Genomic DNA, 21,609 nt, shown 5'->3' on the forward strand with positions numbered 1-21,609 from the left:
AAAAGGAAAGTGCAGATCCCGATCTACATATGCATCTATGTTCGTGTGAATCATTCCTGATGCAGCTTCACCCACAGCAGAAGTGAATATAAGGTTTTTTAGGCATCTTTGCAAATGGCCTTTCTTAATGTGCTTTTTGGCAAGTTTTGCCGATAAACGCGGCTAAACACGGCTATAGTATACATTACAGCTCGTAATCCCTCAGCAGAGAGAGGCGGGGCGAGCCGAGCTCATTTGCATTTAAAGAACCCATGTAATAAAATGAGCTGATAATTTGCAGAGCTGATTTTGACAAGGTAAAAGGGTGTTTTTACACTACTATTGAGAATTTTTAAACAAAGTATATTAGAGACTTTTTAATAAGAATCATATGAACTTGTGGAAAATGCATCTGATGACCCCTTTAAAAAAAAGTACAAAAGATGTCATTAGGGCAAAATCTTTTCAAAAGGTACTATTATGTACTTTTTAGGAAGTAACATGTACACATATGGTACTGATATGTTGCTTTGAAGAAACCAACTCAAAGTCCGGGGATGTGACAAAAATATATTGTCAGAAAACATATTTGCATTTTTTGGCAAAAATCATTAGGATATTAAGTCAGAATCATGTTCCATGAAGATGTTTTGTACATCTCCTACCATAAATAAATATTAAAACTTAATGTTTGATTAGTAATATGCATTGCTAAGAACATCTGAACAACTTTAAAGGTGATTTTCTCACTATTTTTTTGCACTCTCAGATTACAGATTTTCGAACAGTTGTATCTCAACCAAATATTGTCATATCCTACATCAATGGAAACATCAATGAAAAGCTTATTTATTCAGCTTTTGAATGATGCATAAGTTTCAATTTCATGAAATTGACCCTTATGACAGGTTTTGTGAGCAAAGATATATATTTTGGCCATTTTCTTTTTATATTTTGACAAATTATATATTCAAAATATATCTTTTTCATATGGGTTATGGCATAAATGTCGACACCACGCATACAATTTTAACTCTTTGCATCAAAACTAATGCTTAAAATTACAGTGAAGCACTTATAGTGAAAGGTCATGCAGTTCACAAGTTTAAAAAGCAAAAGTGAAGCTCGTTTTGTTGGATTTCAGGACTTTTTCTTCCTAAAAGACATGTTTTTTGGGTTGCAAGGTGTCTTAAATTGTCCTTTTAGTGGTGGGACTGCTGTTCAAAACACATGAAGCATTAGTCATGCATGACAGATGTTATTCCTGTGGGCAGATTTTATTCCATTTAAATGTTCTTCTCTTGTATCCTTGTGCATATCGTATGAAACTTACTGTGGTTTACCAGATGTAAGTGGTCATGACAGGAGCTAAACTTCTTTGACTTCAGCCTCAGTTTGAAATGCTTAATGTTTAAGTCTTGTGGTTGAACTTTCACAGTGTGTATTTTAACATTTATGTTGCCCTCTGTCTATTGTAAGCGCTTTACTGTATCCACTACTTTTGAGATAATCAACATTTAAAATCTCTGAATGCCAATGCATTAGACAACAAAATATTAACGTGCCATAGAACGATGACACTTGCACAAAAAAAAACCATTCATTTTAAGCAAAATAAAACTTTTTCTGTATTACAAGTTTTTTGAAATGTTAAGTTTAAATATGCACTATTACGCAATTGTAGGAATAAAGTGCTGTATAAAATCAGACAAATGATATATAAACAAACCCTTCAGTAAAAACCTTTAAAATATAGATAGGAATAAAGCTGTAAGTTTTGATATATGTAAGTGCTGCCGAAGTGGAGAAAAAACTCATTTTGTGAAAACTGTCTTTAAAGCTATGTATTGTAATTTTAATATAAAGATGCAAATAGATATAAATAGTGTATTTTGCATGATAACAAAATGTAAAAGCAAGTAGCACTGATTTATAAGAAAGATGGCACAAGTAAAAGTTTAATTATATATTAAAAATTATGTATATTTGAACACCTGTGTGAACTTGAGCACAAGTGATTTCATACATCCACAAAAAGTCAATAAAACAGCAGGTGATTAAAAAACACTGAGCAAAAATACTGTAGTGAAAAGATGCTTGAATGCACATGACATTTGCTTTGATATTTCGTAATGTAATACTTTTGGGGCCACTGTACAGTATGATCTTTCATTTGAATACAAAATGTCAAAAGTCCCCAAAATTTCAGACACCACAAATGATGCTGTACTGCACAGTTAAATTTTTTCTCTCTTTTTCCTTCTGATCTATCTTGCCTCGCACGCTTGTAACTAAAAAAACAAAAAAAACAAAAAGCATTTAAGTCACAAAGCAGCTGCACTCACAGGTCTGCTCTGGGATTCATTTAGTTGTTTAATGGAATAAACACACCATAAGTCAAAAGTATCTGCCGTTAAAAAAAAAAAAAAAAGACAAACAGAAGCAGTGCAGTATATTCTGCAGTTTTACTTCCTTGTGTAGAGACAGATGGGACAAATAAAGATGCACCCACTACGTGCACCAGTGTTTGTATATAGAAGTGCGATTGGGCCACGCTGCAGTGTGGTTGCATTTACCGTAGCACATTGGATTTTAACTCTGACTGGGGACTTCTCTTGGTAAAGTGTTAGTGGGAAGAGAAACTTAGCGCTGCTGGTAATCCAGACCAAAAGCAAATAAATACATCCAGCCCTCTACTTTATTGCCTTCCTTTTTTCTCTCTCTCTCTCTCTCCGTCTTTCTTTCAGCATGCAGCTGTTTCCAGGAAGGGGGGGGTAGCAGCGACTCTTTCTGAGCTCGTCTCTATAGAGGGCAAGGAGGACAAACACATGAGCTGGCCACCAGAGTCATGGAAAATGTGTGTCACCCAAATCCTTCAGAAGAATACACCCCCAGCTTTGATCGCCATTATTGGACTGCTTTACTCTGAAAAACTTGATTTGCAACCCGTTTGGAAGATGCCACCTGTAGGAGCTTCTGCTGAAAGTATGATAAAAGATGCATGACTTCAAAAATGCATGACTTCAGATACTTTTACAGTGCTTTTTTGAGCTCGAAACCAATGCATCTTTTAAATTGCATGGCAAATAGCTTGACCGTTTTGTTTTCTTAAGCCAAGACACCCCAGGTTATTTTATTTTTAGAACAGAAATCTTAACTTTGGTTAAAAGTGTTTTAAGATATTACAGGTAAAGGGTTTTATAGAAGGGATTTAGAATTTCTCTATTTACCACTCCATAAATTTTAAAATACTGTCAAAATTCAAGAAAAACATTTTTATACTTTTATTTCTAAGACAAGACACCCCAGGTAAAAAATGTAAACATTTTTTGTACTAAGATTTTTTAAATATGAATACGCACAAAAAATATATTTGATTATTTGATTAAATATGTGTTAATTTGCATACATTTTTAGAGCAGAAGTCTTAACTTTGCTTAAGGTTTTTGTTTTATTTTGCTGAGATATTACTGGTAAAGGTTTTTATAGAACAGAAATTGAATATCTCTTTTTATCACTGCATAAATCAGAAAATACTTACAAATACAAAAATCCTAAAAAAATGAAATTGTGGAATGAAATGCTGTAAAAACTGAGGTGAATAATATATAAACAAACCCTTCTACAAAAACCTTCAGCATACAGATAAGAATTAAACTGTAAGTTTTGGTTTATGTAAGTGCTGCTCAAGTGGAGAAAAAACTCATTTTGTAAAAAATGCCTATAAAGAGATGTATTGTAATTGAAATATTCAGACGCAAATAGATGAAGTGCAATAAACAATTTTTTCCACAAATATTAAAAACAATATATATGAAAATTGTGCATTATTTGATTAAATATTGACTGATTTGCATAGATTTTTAGAACAGAAATCTGAACATTGGTTAAAAATTCTTGTTTAATTTTTCTGACAAATTAGAGTCAAATGGTAAAAACTGAGGTGAATAATATATAAACAAACCCTTCTACAAAAACCTTCAGCATACAGATAAGAATTAAACTGTAAGTTTTGGTTTATGTAAGTGCTGCTCAAGTGGAAAAAAAAACTCATTTTTATAAAAATGCCTATAAAGATATGTATTTAAATTGAAATATTCAGTTGCAAATAGATGAAGTGTAATAAAACTATTTATTTCCACAAATATAAAAAAAAATATATGAAAATAATGCATTATTTGATTAAATATTGACTGATTTGCATAGATTTTTAGAACTGAAATTTGAACATTGGTTAAAAATTCTTGTTTAATTTTTCTGACATATTAGAGTCGAAAGATGTAAAAACTCAGGTGAATAATATATAAACAAACCCCTCTACAAAAACCTTCAGCATACATATAAGAATAAAACTGTAAGTTCTAGTTTATGTAAGTGCTGCTGAAGTGGAGAAAAAACTCATTTTGTAAGAAATGTCTATAAAGATGTATTTAAATGGAAAATTCAGACGCAAATAGATGAAGTGCAATAAACAATTTCTTTCCACAAATAAAAAAATAAAATAAAAAAAATGATGCATTATTTGTTTAAATATTGACTGATTTGCATAGATTTGTATAACAGAAATTGGATTTCTCTTTTCATCACTCCATGAATCAGAAAATACTGTGAACAGCCAGAAAAAGAGGTATTGGGAATGAAATGCTGTAAAAATTCAGGTGAATAATATATCAACAAACCACTCTACAAAAACCTTCAGCATACAGATAAGAATAATTAATCTGATTTGCATAGATTTTTAGAAACAGAAATCTGAACACTGGTTAAAAAGGTATTTTTTGACATAGAGTCAAATGATTTTACCAAGGGAATTTTGGCTTTCTCTTTGTATGGCTCCATGAATCAGAAAATACTGTCAACTGCCAGAAAAAAGGAATTATGAATGAAATGCATGGTTTACGTAAGTGCTGCTGAAGTGGAGAAAAAACTAATTGTGTGAAAAATGCCTATAAAGATATTTATTCTAATTGAAATATTTAGACACAAATAGACAAAGTGCAATACACTCTTCTCAATAAACACTTTCTTTCCACAAATATTAAAAAACGTTGAAAATATTGCATTATTTTAATAAATATGCACTGATTTGCATATATTTTTTAGAACAGAAATCTGAACATTGGTTAAAAATTCTTAATTTTTCTGACATATTAGAGTCAAATGATTTCAATAAGGGTATTTTGGATTTCTCTTTTTATCACTCCATGAATCAGAAAATACTGTCAACAGTGAACAATTTCTTTCCACAAATCCAAAATAACCTTAATAATAAAAGGGCAAATAGCACAAAATCTGAAAACTGACCTGTGCATGAATAAACAAATGACTTTCTCTGGAGAGTCTTGCCTTAAGCATAAAGTAAATCATACAATTGCAATGACATGAAAATGACATCATTTTCATTTTTGGCTGAACTAACCCTACATGCTGACCAAACATTAACTGTGTAACCTCATAAAAGTTCAGGAAGTTGTCCAAAGGCATCCACATGTGCCATGCACAGATTTTTTTTTCATTTGTGCAAATACGATCCAAAGATGTCCAGCAGGAGACTCCATGGGTAAACACTATCCTAACCCATTCCTCTTCCAAGTATGGTTACCTCCCGCCACACCTGTGTTCCGGCCCCTCACCCTCCAGGAGTTCTGTGTACTTTCCAGGGTGAGTTAGTCATCCTAGAGGCTCTTTCACTCGCTCGAGATCAACCCCTCCTGAAAAATCCCCTTCAGGAAGTGTCAACATGAACAGCGCTCTGCCCGAGGGCGGCCCAGAAACTTACACAACACCATCTTTACCATTTACTGCCAGCATTTACAGGAGCATGAGTGCACGCTATAATGCAAACAAGGTTTCTCCCTCTTCTTCCTTAGCATCTTAGGGGTGTTCACTTTTGCTATAATTGGCTTTCGCTTGTAGAGTTTGATGTTTATTGTTCTGCTTAGCAGAACTGCTGCAGGAAATGCATCTAACAGGTTAAAAAGGTCAACTATTTTACATTTTGACCATAAAAAAACCTAGAATAGAGTTATCATTAAGATGTCTATAAAAATAATACAAAGTGCTATTAAAAAACAAAGACGTCAGCTGAACTTTCAATCAAATTATCTTAGGAGAAATCATTAAAAGTAAAATGAAATTGCTTTTATTTTCTGTTTAGCAAAATTGCTAGAGAAAATGCATCAAAAATACTCTTTTACTCTAAAGTTTAAGCACAAAATGTGATGGCACAAAAATCACACAATAAAAATGCTTTAAAAGTTATAAATTATTCATAATAAGTTATAAATTAAACATAACAGGTAAGTGAAATTGCTTTTATTGTTTTTGCCTAGCAGAAAATGCATCAAAAATGCAACAACCCCACAAAAATGCACGCTTAAAAAAAATCTAGATTAAAAGTGCTATACAATTAGGAATAAATTATCTTAAAATGTAACTAGAAACCGTTTTAGTATACATTTATAAATATGCATCAAAAAGCATGCACTAAAATGTAGTATTTTTGTTTTTTATTGTCCTCTTCATTTTATTTACTCCACTTATTTATTTTCTATATTGTCTATGTCTGTACTAAATATACTGTAGACACAGAATAGTAGAACAGAATTCACATTATAAAATACAATAAGGTTCATTAGTTAATATTAGTTAACTACATTAATTAACATGAAATAATAATGAGCAATACTACTACAGAATTTATTCATCTTAATGTTAATTTCAGTTGTGTTTGTTAATATTAGTTAATGCACTAATGAAATAACATGAACAAACAACTGTATTTTTATTAACTAAAATTAACAAAGATGAATCCATAGTGTAATAAATATTGTTCGTTCTTCAATCATGTTAGTTAATACGTTAACTAAAGGCATGTAGTGTTCAGTAAGTGTTACCAAATATTTAAATGTGAAAACTCCAAATAAACCAGAACAAACAGACTAAAACAAAAACAGCAGCACATGTAAATGTGTGGATTTAGTGCTTGTGCGCATACACATGTGCGTGAGCGGCTGGTGACTCATGAGGTGTGGCTTAGCCGGACGGGGTTATTTTGAGGAGGTATAAAGCAAGCTCAGGTGAAACTCAGAGAGAGAACTACTCGGTCATATGTCTCTGGAATATCCCATATATCTCCCTTACTGATAGAGAGGGAGAACTGTGTCCCTTTACTGACCTGCCTCCATTCACCTTAAACACACATCTTCCTCTTTCCTGCACATGATACTGACTGTTATAAAGAAACACTGTGTAAACTGTTTATCGTAGAAATAGGCCAGTGAGCCTAAAAGTACAACACATAGGTCACACCTAAAATAAAACAATAGATGTACTGTCCAAAATAAAAGCAAAAAAATTAAATAATAATTGATTGACATTAACTGCAGGAGGTAAATGCATGTAATTATATACAGCAGGCTACATTATGACAGAGCCTGTGGTAAGGACAGACGAGTAAAATGCCGGCAGGCTCGTTTGAGCGTCCTTTAGCGTGAGTCACCTCAATCTGTTAGCAGGTTGATTTCATAGGAGCTGCCATGTTTCAACACCGACATTTTGTTTCGCCTTTTAAAAAGTAGTGCAATCGCAAACCCTGTAATACATTAAGAAACGTGTATGTATATACACACACACACACACACACACACACACACAGTTGAAGTCTAACTTTACATACGCCTTGCAGAATCTGCAAAATGTTAATTATTTGACCAAAATAAGAGAGATCATACTAAATGCATGTTATTTTTTATTTAGTACTGACTTGAATAAGATATTTCACATAAAAGATGTTTTACATATAATGCACAAGAGAAAATAGTTGAATTTATAAAAAAGACCCTGTTTAAAAGTTTAAATGATCCACAGCTGTTTTTTTTTTTGTTCATGAGTCCTAAAGAGCTAAACTGCCCGCTGTTCTTTCGGTTTTCAGCTTTTTTGTGTATTTGAACCCTTTCCAACAATGACTGTATGATTTTGAGATCCATCTTTTCACACTGAGGACAACTGAGGGACTCATATGCAACTATTACAGAAGGTTCAAATGCTCACTGATGCTCTAGAAGGAAAAATGACGCATTAAGCATTAAAACTTTTGAACAGAATAAAGATATTGTATGTACATTTTTCTTATTTTGCCTAAATATTGTATTTTTTATTTAGTACTGCCCTTCAGAAGCTACAGAAGATACATGTTTCCCAGAAGACAAAGTAAGTTCAATTTACCCTGATCATCAAATTCAAAAAGTCTTCACCCCTCTGCTCTTAACGCATCGTTTTCCTTCTGAAGCATCAGTGAGCGTTTGAACCTTCTGTAATAGTTGCATATGAGTCCCTTAGTTCAACTGCCCCCAAAAAGGGACCCATGAACAGCTATCACTAAACCACAACTATGAATCATTCAGGTAACAACACAGTATTAAGAATCAAGTGTACAGAAACTTTTGAACAGGGACATTGTTATATATTCAAAAATATTTTCTCTTGAAATATCTTATTCAGGTCAGTACTAATTAAAAAATAACATGTATTTTGTATGATTCCTCTTATTTTGGTAAAATAATTAACATTAATGTATAGTGTGTGTGTGTGTGTGTGTGTGTGTGTGTGTGTGTGTGTGTACCTGGTATTCATCACGTTGTGGGGACCAAATGTCCCCACAAGGATAGGAATACCAGTAGATTTTGACATTTCTCAGGTCCCCATGAGGAAACAGGCTTATAAATCATGCACAATGAGTTTTTTTGATGAAGTAAAAGTGTGCACAATCTCCTGTGAGGGCTAGGTTTAGGTGTAGGGTAGGTGTAGGGCGATAGAAAGTACGGTTTGTACAGTATAAAAACCATTACGCCTATGGAATGTCCCCATAAAACATGTAAACCAGTGTGTGTGTGTGTGTGTGTGTGTGTGTGTGTGTGTATCTATATATATATACCGTATACACACACAACCTGTTACCTGGGGGGGTGTTCCATAAAACAACTTTACCAAATAAGCCAGGCTTATTTCAGTTAGTCTGACTTATTGTCACTTGATTTGGCTCAAAATAAGTCAGACTAACTGAAATAAGCCTGACTTATTTGGTAAACTTGTTTTTTGGAACACCCCCCAGGTTGATTCCGTAGAAGCCGCTATGTTTCAACACTGACATTTTGCTTCTCCTTTTAAAAAGTAGCACAATCGCAAAACCCTTCATGCACGACAGCAATGCTCAATTATAGTGCAATAGATAAATATAAATACAGTGATTCCCCTAACAATGATTCCTTTGAGATATTGTCACAACATGCTTCTGAAAATGATGAAAAGGTTTGTTTGTTTTATTTTTGAATTACATTTTGATTGCAACTATATAATTATATACAACTATATTATTATACTATATGATTACATATTGAATACAACATTGGTACTCTCTCTTTGTCTCTCTCTCCATATATATACACTGATTTATTTATTTACAAAAAGTTCCCAATGTCAATACAGGTAAAGCATGTTTCTCACAACAACAACGTCACAGCTTCGCAATCTGGGAACAAAAAAATGCAATAAATATTGACCAAACTCCTAGTGTTAAAACTTGCTTGAAATAAATCACTGATATTACCATGAGTCGCAGGGCAGCCGTTCCAGTCTGGTGATAATCAGAGATCATGTTGTCGTTTCATGACCCTTACGGTTTCTAGGAAAGTAATGGGCTGCTATATCTGATAAGGACAGGAGGATGCACCTTTAGACACATCACAACCCGTCAGGACAAAAACAGACAACGTCTGAAGAATTACGCACTGTCTGTCCAAACCAGCATCAGAAACACTTCCCTTATTTGAATGAACCCTGTGCTAAACGCAGCAGCCTGCATCGCACGGCCCTTTTATCGCCACGACCCGATCCTTCAGCTACAAAGCTACAACACAGGCTTCCCTAGAGAGTCCTGAACAGGCCTGTGCATCTCAACATGATGAATCGGTCTATGGATGGCATAGCACAACAAACATACAGAAGAACATCATCTGCTATCAGGTCCTGCAATCTTATTATTAGTCTGGAAAACGAGTTTGAAATGACATAATAGGATGAACCATGATATGCTCAAAAAAAAAAAAAAAAATCACAATCACATTTATGGTGTGGTCCAAACCTTACATTTTGATTTAATATCGATCAAAATATTTATAATATTATACAAGCCAAAATGTTACTTAATGTACACTGCCACTCAAAAGTTTGGGATCAGTAGGACTTGTAATGTTTTTTCTTAAAGAAGTCATATGCATTTCACTCATGGCTGCATTTATTTGACCAAAAATACAGAAAAAAACTGTAATATTGCAAAATGTTATTACAATATAAAATATGTTTTTTATTTTAATATACTTTAAAATATAATTTATTCCTGTGATGCAAAGCTAATTTTTTTATCAGCTGTTACTCCAGTCTTAAGTGTCACATGATCCTTCAGAAATCATTCTAATATGCTGATTTATTACTAGAATTATCAATGTTGGAACAGTTGTGCTGCCAAATATTTGATTGGAACCTGTGATTCTTTTTTTCTGGATTCTTTGATGAACAAGTTAAAAAGAACAGCATTTATTTAAAATATAAATCTTTTCTAACAATGTAAATCTATGCTATCACTTTTTATTAATTGAACACATCCTTGGTGAATAAAATTATTAATTTCATTCAAATAAAATGAAAGAATAAAAGTTTACTGACCCCAGACTTTTGAACAGTAGTGGATATTGTCAGAAAACCTTTCTATTTTAGATTTATTATTGTCTTTTTAACCTTTTATTGATCAAAGAATCCAGAAAAAAAGTATCACCAGTTCAAAATAAAATAAAATAAAATAAATAAATTAAAATAAATATATATATATATATAGCTTTGATCAAAAGACAAACTTACATTTTAAAATATATTTCACATCAAATTATTTTAAATTTAAATAATATTGCACAATATTACATCTTTTCCTGCATTTTTGATCAAACAAATGCAGCCTTGATGACCATGAGAAACATCTTTAAAAACCATTAAAAATCTTACTAATCACAAACTTTTGAGCAGCATTGTTGTTTGTTCATTCATGTTAGTTAATACATTAAACATTATTGTAAAGTATTACCAAAAACATCAAGGTTAATTGTAATATCGCTTTAATAACATTTTGTAATAACATTTGTAATAACATTTTTTATTTAGTTTAATTTGATGTGCTAAAATACTACAACTAAATAATAATAATAATAATAATCAGCATTTAAACACAAAACAAATCTGTAAATTAAAAATTGAAAATGTTTAATTTGATAACAAATATTTATAAAAGCTATAATATCTGAAAGATACTAAAATAACATTGGTGTCAACAAAAATACTTTTTTTGTGTAGTTTTTTTTCTATGGAGAGTGTTGTTTGCTTTTAGACTAACTGAACAGAACTGGTTTTAACTACGATTTTTTTATTAGAACAATATAAAAAAGCACTTTAAATAAATGATATGGCCATTAGACTTATCAGTCTGGTCCTGGAATGACACTCTTATCAACCAGTCAGATCTGTGTGATAGTATAAGCAGAATAGTTAAGATGCTTTGTTGTCTTAACTCAACACTTGTTGTTCTAGGACCAACAATAAGATGTTGATCTAAGAACATGCTCTGCTCAGAAAAACCACAATCAGTTTTCACCGATCACCTCTACCGAGAAATTCTGTCTCGTACATGAGCGTCTGACTCATAAGTAACATAACCTTAAATAAAAATGAATCAATAGTTGTGGAAAGAAGAATGTGGTTTAATTGTGAATCATTTAGTCTTAGGAGAATTCAAAGGAAAAGCATCTGAGTTCTGGGCCCGTATTCACAAAACATTTTATCTTACCACTAAGAGTTCTCCTAAATAGCAGTAAAAGTTTTTAGTTAAGAGTTTTCTCTTAAAACCTATTAACAAAGCTGCTGAGACAAACTTTTACTAAGGAATAGAGAGAAGTCTTAAGCTAAGAGTAGGGGCGGGGTTGACCTTGTTGCTATGGATGATGTCAGCATGCTAATTAACTATGCACACAGTGATTGGATAATAGGGGAGGATTCTCTGTCAGAGATTTGTTCATAGAAATATTGTAGAGCACAATACAATATTTCCATATTAAGTAAATAAATTTTTTTTTTTAAATGTTGCCACATTCAAATAAAGATTTTAAAATACAGGCTAAGTGTCACTAATTAAATAAGTATATGTTCAGCTGATTGTCAGCCTTTTACATGTGTGCTTCTCATAAACAATTAGCTGATATGCATATTAACAGCCTTTTTATTAACAGAATAGAATAATCATGGCTGATAGTAAGACATGCAAACTTAAAAGAAAACCAAACTGAACGCAAGAACAGTTACTTTTTGCCCAACTTGTTATGAAAACAAGGATATAATCAAAGGAAAATTTGGAGTTGGCATAACCTCCAAAACCCAAAAAGTTGCATGGGAAAACGTGTGCAAATAAATGCAGGGTTTTTTTTTTTGTTTTTTTTTTAAGTTTAAGTTCTGAGGCAGATTGCCAACAACAGTCATTTTAGGATAGTTGGGATTTGGTCTTAGTCCTCTTCACTACTCCTAATGTTTCACAGATTTATGAGCTTGTTTAAGCGCTAAAATGCTTTGTGAATTATTCTTAGAGCAAAAACCTAGGAGGATTTTTTTTTCTTTGCCTAAATCAGCAAGTTATGAGCTACTTTTAGCCTTAAGATGTTTTGTGAATACGGGCCCTGATATCTCTGTGAATTTTTCTGTCCCGTCGGACAGCAACATGTGTTTTAAAAGAAAATGGTCTTAAGAAAATGTAATAAGAAATGTTAAAAAGTTCATATTGATATCTCTGACAGTTCATTGATGTCTTGGCAAATCTGAGCACAGTTTATTTTAGAAGTGATTCAGATTTAAAATTTGACTCATCTCTACTCTTCACATCAAAGGGTCAACCGTTTTGCAGTCTTTGAATCATTTCTTTGGCAAATTTAATGTCATAGTTTGTATTGCTATCACTGACTTTGAGGTCTTGGCAAATCTGAGACATTAAGATCTCTCCTAAAAAGACACATTATGTAAACCAGCCGAACATGTTGCTCTAGGTTTAATCTCATTGCTGTCTATAAGAAAAAAACGTAGATCTCAGATTATAGAGAGACGGATTCAGTGTCGATAAAAGTGTCGATCTTTTAATTAAGATCTCTTCTGATGCTACACTAAAAAAAACAAAGGCAACACCTAAACTAACTAGACTTATTCAAGTCAAAAATATAATTTATTATTCATTAATACCAGCAAAACTACTTCAATATTTTCTTTATTGAGTTTTCCAGCAAAACTACTTATGTGGGTTAAATATCTATCTCTTTAAAGGGGTCATCAGGTGCCCGTTTTCCACAAGTCCATATGATTCTTTAGGGTTTTAATGAAAAGTCTCTAATATACTTTGATTAAAAATTCTCAATAGTAGTGTAAAAAAACACCCTTTTGCCTTATCAAAATCAGCTCTGCAAAATGTCAGCTCATTTTAAGACATGGCCCCTTTAAATGCCACGAGCTCTGCTCGCCCCGCCCCTCTCTGGGATTATGATTACTTTAGCTGCATTTATCCGTGTTTATCGCCGAAACTTGCCAAAAAGCACATTATTAAGAAAGGCCATTTGCCCATTTGAGTATAAAACCTTATACTCACTTCTGCTGTGGGTGAAGCTGCATCACGAACGATTCGCACGAAGATATATGCTTATGTAGATCGGGATTGGCGCTTTCCATTTAAAAACGAAAGCAACTTAAACCTCTGCGTCTACAGTGACTCAGATGTGGGGAGTAAATGACGACAGCTATGTTCATTATTACATCCAACAACAGAAACACCTCAATCGCTCAATTAGAGACATTCAATGGTGATAGTTTTTGGACTGTTTCAGCTCGATGAGGGCGTGTCTAAGGTAAGACGCTCATGTCAATCAACTGTGTTTCGTCACAATGACAAGAAGCTGAGAAAGACCTGATTTTAAAAAGGGGATATTACTTTTAAAGATTAAAAAAATACCACTGGGTGGATTTTTATCATTGTAGGGTGGTCGTGTAAACAAACTTCCAACTCACATTAATGTTCAAACAACATGTACAAGTTAGTTTTGCACCCGATGACCCCTTTAAGGATTACTACGTTTTGGGGCTAGAATTTAAACAAGCTGAGTGTTAACCATTTGGTCTTAAGAAAATGTAATAAGAAATGTTAAAGCTCATATTGACATCTCTGACAGTTCATTGAGACTTTGATGTCTTGGCAAATCTGAGCACAGTTTATTTTAGAAGTGATTCAGATCTAAAATTTGACTCATCTCTACTCTTCACATCAAAGGGTCAACCGTTTTGCAGCCTTTGAATCATTTCTTTGGCAAATTTATTGAGTAATGTCATAGTTTGTATCACTGACTTTGAGGTCTTGGCAAATCTGAGACATTGGGATCTCTCTTGGAAAAAATCGCATTGCTGTCTAGAAGAAACAACTAAGATCTCAGATTATAGAGAGACTGATTCGTCTTAAACTTCGCAATATTAAAGTGTTGATCTTTTGATTAAGATCTCTTGTGATGCTACACTCTTAAAAATAAAGGTGCATCTAAAGAACCCTCTTTCACCACAAAGAAGCTTTACAATAGGTTCTTTGTGGTGAAAGAAGGTTCTTTAGATTATAAAAAGGTAAGAAAGAAATGGTTCTTCAAAGAATTTTTGACTGAATGGTTCTGAGTGGAAGCAAAAGTGGTTCATCAATGGCATTGAAGAACCTTTTAAAGCACCTTTATTTTTAAGAGTGTACACTGAAAAACAAAGGCAACACCTAACCCAACTAGACTTATTCAAGTCAAAAATATAATTGCATATTCATTAATACCAGCCAAACTACTCCTGTGGGTTAAATATCTTTTTAGCAGTTGCAGATTACCATGTTTTGGGGCTTTTTTGTCCAACATGGGTTTTGATAGAAATTAAACAAGCTCAGTGTTAATCATTTGGTCTGTAATAAGAAATGTTAAAGTTCATAATGATATCTCTGGCAATTCATTGAGACTTTGATGTCTTGGCAAATCTGAGCACAGTTTATATTAGAAGTGATTCAGGTCTAAAATTTGACTCATCTTTTCTCTTCACATCAAAGGGTCAACCGTTTTTCAGCCTTTGAATCATTATCTTTGGAAAATTTGATGTCATAGTTTGTATTGCTATCACTGACTTTGATGTCTTGGCAAATCTGAGACTTTGGGATCTCTCTCGAAAAGACACATTATAACAACTGCAACTCAGTGTTGTTTTTGACAACCATCTTAGATTTAGTCTTAGTCTTAGTCTTTTGGACTAAAATGCTTCTTAGTTTTAGTCAAATTTTAGTCACTTCTATATGTGATAGTTTTAGTCCAATTTTAGTCGACGAAAAGTCAAAAAGGTTTTAGTCTAGTTTTAGTCGACGAAAAGTCAAAAAGGTTTTAGTCTAGTTTTAGTCAAAAAAAGGGAAAAAGGTAGTCTTTTAACAAATTCATGTAGGTCAGTAAGTATTTTGCTGTTGGGTAGTGTCACTTATAAGTTCTGAAAATAGCAGATCTATAGTTCAACACAATGTGAGCTTCCGGATCGACTATTTTCACCAATAATTACAATAATGAAGGTATGTTTTAGAACATAAAAGACAAACAAGGATGGAATGCTAAAACGGCTTGCCATACTAGTATAGCAAAGAGTATTTAATGCTAAAACGGCTTGCCATAGCGTCAGATACTTTTTAAGTTTTAATTGGCATGCACAATAAGCAGAAATGTCATGCATTTTAAACGTCTGACGGACCACCCACTAACATTTTCGTCTATTCTCGTCTCGTCAACGAAAACTCACACACGTCTCATCATGTTTTAGTCATCAACGAGCCATTTTTATCTCGTCATCGTCTCGTCATGAAAAAAAGTGGCGTCAACGAAATGATTTCGTCATCGTCATCGTTGACGAAAACAACACTGCTGCAACTCTATTCAAAAGAATTGAAATTATTATCACAGGGAGAGTTTGACTGTATTGTTCCCCGTTACTTGTTTGCTAGCAATCTCAACAATATTTTGATACCCTCTCATAAACTTAAATGATATAGTCCAAAACGTGAAAGTCCGTGAACAGGCTTGTTAGCCGCAACATCTCAGTCCCTTAGTCCATAGAAACAAAAATAATAATTAAAGATAGTACTCATCCGTCCGTTGACTCAGTCCCTTTGGGGTAGACAACAAACCAAAAATCCAGATGGAAAGGAGGAAAGAAGAAAAAAAATGTCCCCAAAAGGAGGAAAAATGTATAAACCGCTGATTCAAGGCCCCACAAAAACAGGTTATCCTCCAGCTGAAAGAATGCTCTCCCGAGTATGGTCTGTATACGTATATCCCAGACAAGAGCATGAACTTGTTAATCAGCTCATAAGTCTAATACACTATTGTCACTTTTTTTCCTTTTAAGAGATTGTTTTGGACCTTTGCTCGGGCCCAGGTAACAGGAGCATGCCACCTCACCAATCATACCTTCTTTTAAAATAGCCGCCCTTCCTCTCTTATAGACAGGCCCATCAAAATAAGAGTCCTTAGCAGCCACCAAAAGTCCCCATCATTCCCCCTCACCAAAATGTACATGTGAATGCTCAAGATCAACATGTCATGCGGTTAAAAATAATAAACCCTTCGCATCCAGGCATATTTAAACATTTTTGAACTTTTTACCCCAAACTTGTTATAAACAAACTTTTTACCTCTCGCGAGAAGCTATAATACAGGCTTTACTGTGGCAGTGTAACAACATTATGTAAACCAGTTCTCGAGTTTAACCTTATTGCTGTCTAGAAGAAACAACTAAGATCTCAGATTATAGAGAGATTGAATCATCTTAAACTTCTCAACAATCAAGTGTCAATATTTTAATTAGGATCTCTTCTGATGCTACACTCTTAAAATTAAAGGTGCTTCACGATGCCATAGAAGAACCTTTTTTGTCTAAATGTTTCCATAAAGAACTTTAAACATCTGAAGAACCTTTCTGTTTCACAAAATGTTCTTTGTGGCGAAATAAGGTTCTTCAGATTATAAAAAGGAAAGAAAGAAATGGTTGAGAAAGAAAGGGTCAAAAAATTTTCAGGGTCAGGGTCAACCGTTTTTCAGCCTTTGAATCATTATCTTTGGAAAATGTAATGTCAACGTTTGTATTGCTATCACTGACTTTGAGGTCTTGGCAAATCTGAGACATTAGAATCTCTCTTGAAAAGACACATTATGTAAACCAGCCGAACATGTTGCTCTGTTTAATCTCATTGCTGTCTATAAAAAAAAACTAAGATCTCAGATTATAGAGAGACTGATTCATCTTAAACTTCTCAACATCAAAGTGTCGATCTTTTGATTAAGATCTCTTCTGACGCTACACAAAAAAGGCAACACCTAAAATAACTGGACTTATTCAGTTAAATATCATTTAATATTCATTTATACCAGCCAAACTACTTATGTGGGTTAAATATCTATCTCTTTAAAGCAGCAGTGGCAGATTACTACGTTTTGGGGCTTTTTTGTCCATGAGAAAGGGCAAAAGTGATCTCATATGTAATTTTGCTTTCATGTGGCTTGAAATTTGACTCATCATGAATGTCTTTTTCACATTGAAGTGTTGGCCCTTTGATTGAGATTTCTTCTAAACCTTCTTTTCTTAAGAAAAAAGAGCAAAAGTGTTAATTTGCTTTCTATTCAATGCTAGTACAAACACTTGAGACATTAAAGAGATCTGATTTGTCATTTTTCTCTGCTGTCGAACAGCAGTACAGTCTTAAAAATAAAGGTGCTTTAAAAGGTTCTCCAAGCGACGCCATAGAAGAATTATTTTTGGTTCCACAAAGAACCATTCAGTCAAAAGCTTCTTTGAAGAACCATTTCTTTTTATAAACTGAAGAATCTTCTTTTGCCACAAAGAACCTTTTGCGAAACAAAAAGGTTCTTCAGATGTTTAAGGTTCTTTATGGAACCATTTAGACAAAAAAGGGTCTTAGAAGAACCATTTCTTTTTTTTACCTTTTTATAATCTGAAGAACCTTCTTTCGCCACAAAGAACCTTTTGTGAAACAGAAAGGTTCTTCAGATGTTTAAGTTTCTTTATGGAACCATTTAGACAAAAAAGGTTCTTCTATGGCATTGTGAAGCACCTTTATTTTTAAGAGTGTAGATGCTAAACATGCACTAATCACTAATGTAGCGTTAATCATTTAGTCTTGGGAGAATTTAATGAGAAATATCCAAGTTTATTTAAACTTTGACTGACTTTGATGTTTTGGCAATTCTGAACACACTTTGAGACAATGAGATCCCTCCTAAAACACAATGGACATGTATATAACTTTCTCAAGAAAAAGCTGTTTTTCTCAACCAAGTCTTCTCAGTTTAATTTAATTGATTTCAAGGAGAAATAACTGAGATATTAAATTGATCCTACTGGTTGAAAATTGGACTCATCTTGAATGTTTCACATTGAAATGTTGACTTATGTTGATTTATATCTCTTCTGAAAGCAGTGAAGAAACGTGAGATACTAGACATTTTTTCCTTGAGGAAAAAGAAGGTTTATCTTATTGCTATCAAGGAGAAATGTGTAATTTTTCTTTCAATGATTAGTCAGTAAAACAGAGTTTGAAATGACAGAACAGGATGGAGACAAGAAGAACTAACACTGGAAAAAATATATACTTTGGTCAAAGTTTGGTTCTAAAATTTAATTTAGGGTGTGGTTCAAACCCTAAATTTTGATTTAATGTTAATCAAAATCTTTATTTCCTCAGACAAAATATTCATATAATGTAAAAAGATTATTTAATTTTAAATGCTAACTTAATCAGTAAATTTTCTTTAGACATAAGCCAAAATGTTCCTTAATGTAGGTTAATATAGTATTTTTTGGCTTTTACACTTAAATTTAATCATTAAGTTAAATATAAAATATAAAATAAATATAATATAAAAGTAGGATTTAAACATAAAACTAAAAACCATTTTGCTACTCAATTTTTAAATTTAGTTTACTTACTACAAATAAAGACAACTTCAATGTTAATTGTAATATCTTTTTAAAAAATGCATCATATTTTCTTTCTAAACAAAATCAATTTCTGCACTAAAGATATATTCTGCATATCATCATTTAGTTGAAACTGAAATAAAAAATGTATTAAAAAACTAAGCATTTAAAAAAATATTACACTAATCTTAAGTGTCCCTTCACAATTAAGTGTCTACTTTTTAATTGAGAAATCATCTGAAAGTAGAAAAGTAGGAAAAAAAATGTCAATTTGCTCTACATTTAATGCCGAAGAGAAACACTTAAGACATTGAAAATACCTAATTTGTGCATTCATGTGGCTTAAAATTACATGTAGACTCATCTTGACTTAATCTACACTTTTAAATATTGACTTTTTGATTAAGATCCTTCTAAAATCAGAGGAGACACATGTTGGATACTAGATGTCTTCCTTGAGAAAAAAGGAGCAAAACTGTCAATTTGCCCTCCATTTCATGGCTAGGAGAAACATGTAAGACATTAAAAAGATCTTATTTGTGACTTTGCATTCATGAGGCTTGAAATTGGACACACTTTAAATTTATCTTCTGAAACCAGAGGAGACACATGTTGGATACTAGTCCTTTCTCCTTGAGAAATAAGGAGCAAAAGTGTCAATTTGCTCTACATTTAATGCCTAGAAGAACACTTGAGACATTAAAAAGATCTAATTTTTGACCGCTTTCAGGTTGCTTGAAATTAGACTTATTTTAAGTTTATCTTCACATTGAAACGTCAACTATTTGACTGAGATCCTTATGAAACTAGGAGACACATGTTGAATACTAGACCTTTTTCCTTTAGGAAAAAATGACAATTTGCTCTACATTTCATGCCTAGGAGAAACATTTGAGACATTAAGATTTGATTTGTGACTTTGCTTTCATGTGGTTTGAAATTGGACTTTTTTGAGTTTGTCTTTACTTTTAAATATCAGCTTTTTGATTAAGATCCTTCTGAAACCAGAGAAGACATGTGAGATCACTAGACCTTTTCCTTTAGGAAAAAAGGAGCGAAATTGTCAATTTTCTCTACATTTAATGCCTAGGAGAAACACTTGAGACACGCATTGTGACTTTGCTTTCATGTGGCTTGAAATTGGACTTATTTTGAGTTTATCTTCACTTTTAAATGTTGACTTTTTGATTAAGATCCTTCTGAAATCAGAGAAGACACATGTTGGATACTAGACCTCTTCCCTGAGGAAAAAAGTCAATTTGCTCTATTTTTAATGTCTAGGAGAAACACTTGAAACATTAAAAATATGTAATTTGTGACTTTGCTTTCACGTGGCTTGAAACGAGATTGTTTTGAATTTATCTTCACTTTTAAATGTCAACTTTTTGACTGCGATCCTAATGAAATCAGAGAAAACATGAACAACAAAAAAGAAGCAAAAGAAGCAAAAGTTTAAATTTGCTCTCCATTTAATGTCTAGGAGAAACAATTGAGACATTAAAAAGACTTAATTTGTGGCTTTTCTTTTATGTGGCTTGAAATTTGACTTTGACTTTGATTTTGAGTTTATCTTCACATTGAAATGTCAACTTTTTGTGAGATCCTAATGAAACTAGAGGAGACAAATGTTGGATACTAAACATTTCCCTTGAGGAAAAAAAAATGCTCTACAATTTGCTCTACATTTCATGGCTAGGAGCAACACATAAGACATTAAAAAGATCCAATTTGTGCATTTAAATGGCTTAAAATTAGACTTGTTTTGAGTTTATCTTCACTTTTAAATGTCAACTTTTGATTAAGATCCTTCTGAAACCAGGGAAGACACACGTTGGATACTAGACCTTTTACCTTGAGAAAAATAGAGCAAAAGTGTCAATTTGCTCTCCATTTCATGGCTAGGAGAAACACGTAAGACATTAAAAAGATCTAATTTTTGACTGATTTCATGTTGCTTAAAATTAGACTTATTTTAAGTTTATCTTCACATTGAAACATTAACTTTTTGACTGAGATCCTCATGAAACTAGAGAAGACAAATGTTGGATACTAGACCTTTTCCTTTAGTGAAAAACGGAGCAAAAGTGTCTACATTTAATGCCTGGGAGAAACACTTGAGACTTTGCTTTAATATGGTTTGAAATTGGACTTATTTTGAATTTATCCTCACTTTTAAATGTCAACTTTTTGATTAAGATCCTTCTGAAACCAGTGGAGACACGTGAGACACCATGCCTTTTTATTAAGACTGAGCACAATTTGAGACCGACCTTGAAAAAAAGGAGCAAAAGTGTCAATTTGCTCTCTATTTAATGCCTAGAAGAAACACAAGAGACGTCAAAGAGATCTCATTTGTAATTTGTCTATCCTTTTTCCAGCGGAGTGAGGTTTTGATTTAGTTTAAACGCACTGTGCATGACTGTACCAACGTCTTGTGCTTCTGTGACCGCTTTCATGAGGCTTGAAATTGGACACATTTTGAGTTTATCTTCACATTGAAACGTCAACTTT

This window comes from Garra rufa, chromosome 2, assembly GCF_049309525.1.
Source record: "Garra rufa chromosome 2, GarRuf1.0, whole genome shotgun sequence".
Taxonomy (NCBI): domain Eukaryota; kingdom Metazoa; phylum Chordata; class Actinopteri; order Cypriniformes; family Cyprinidae; genus Garra; species Garra rufa.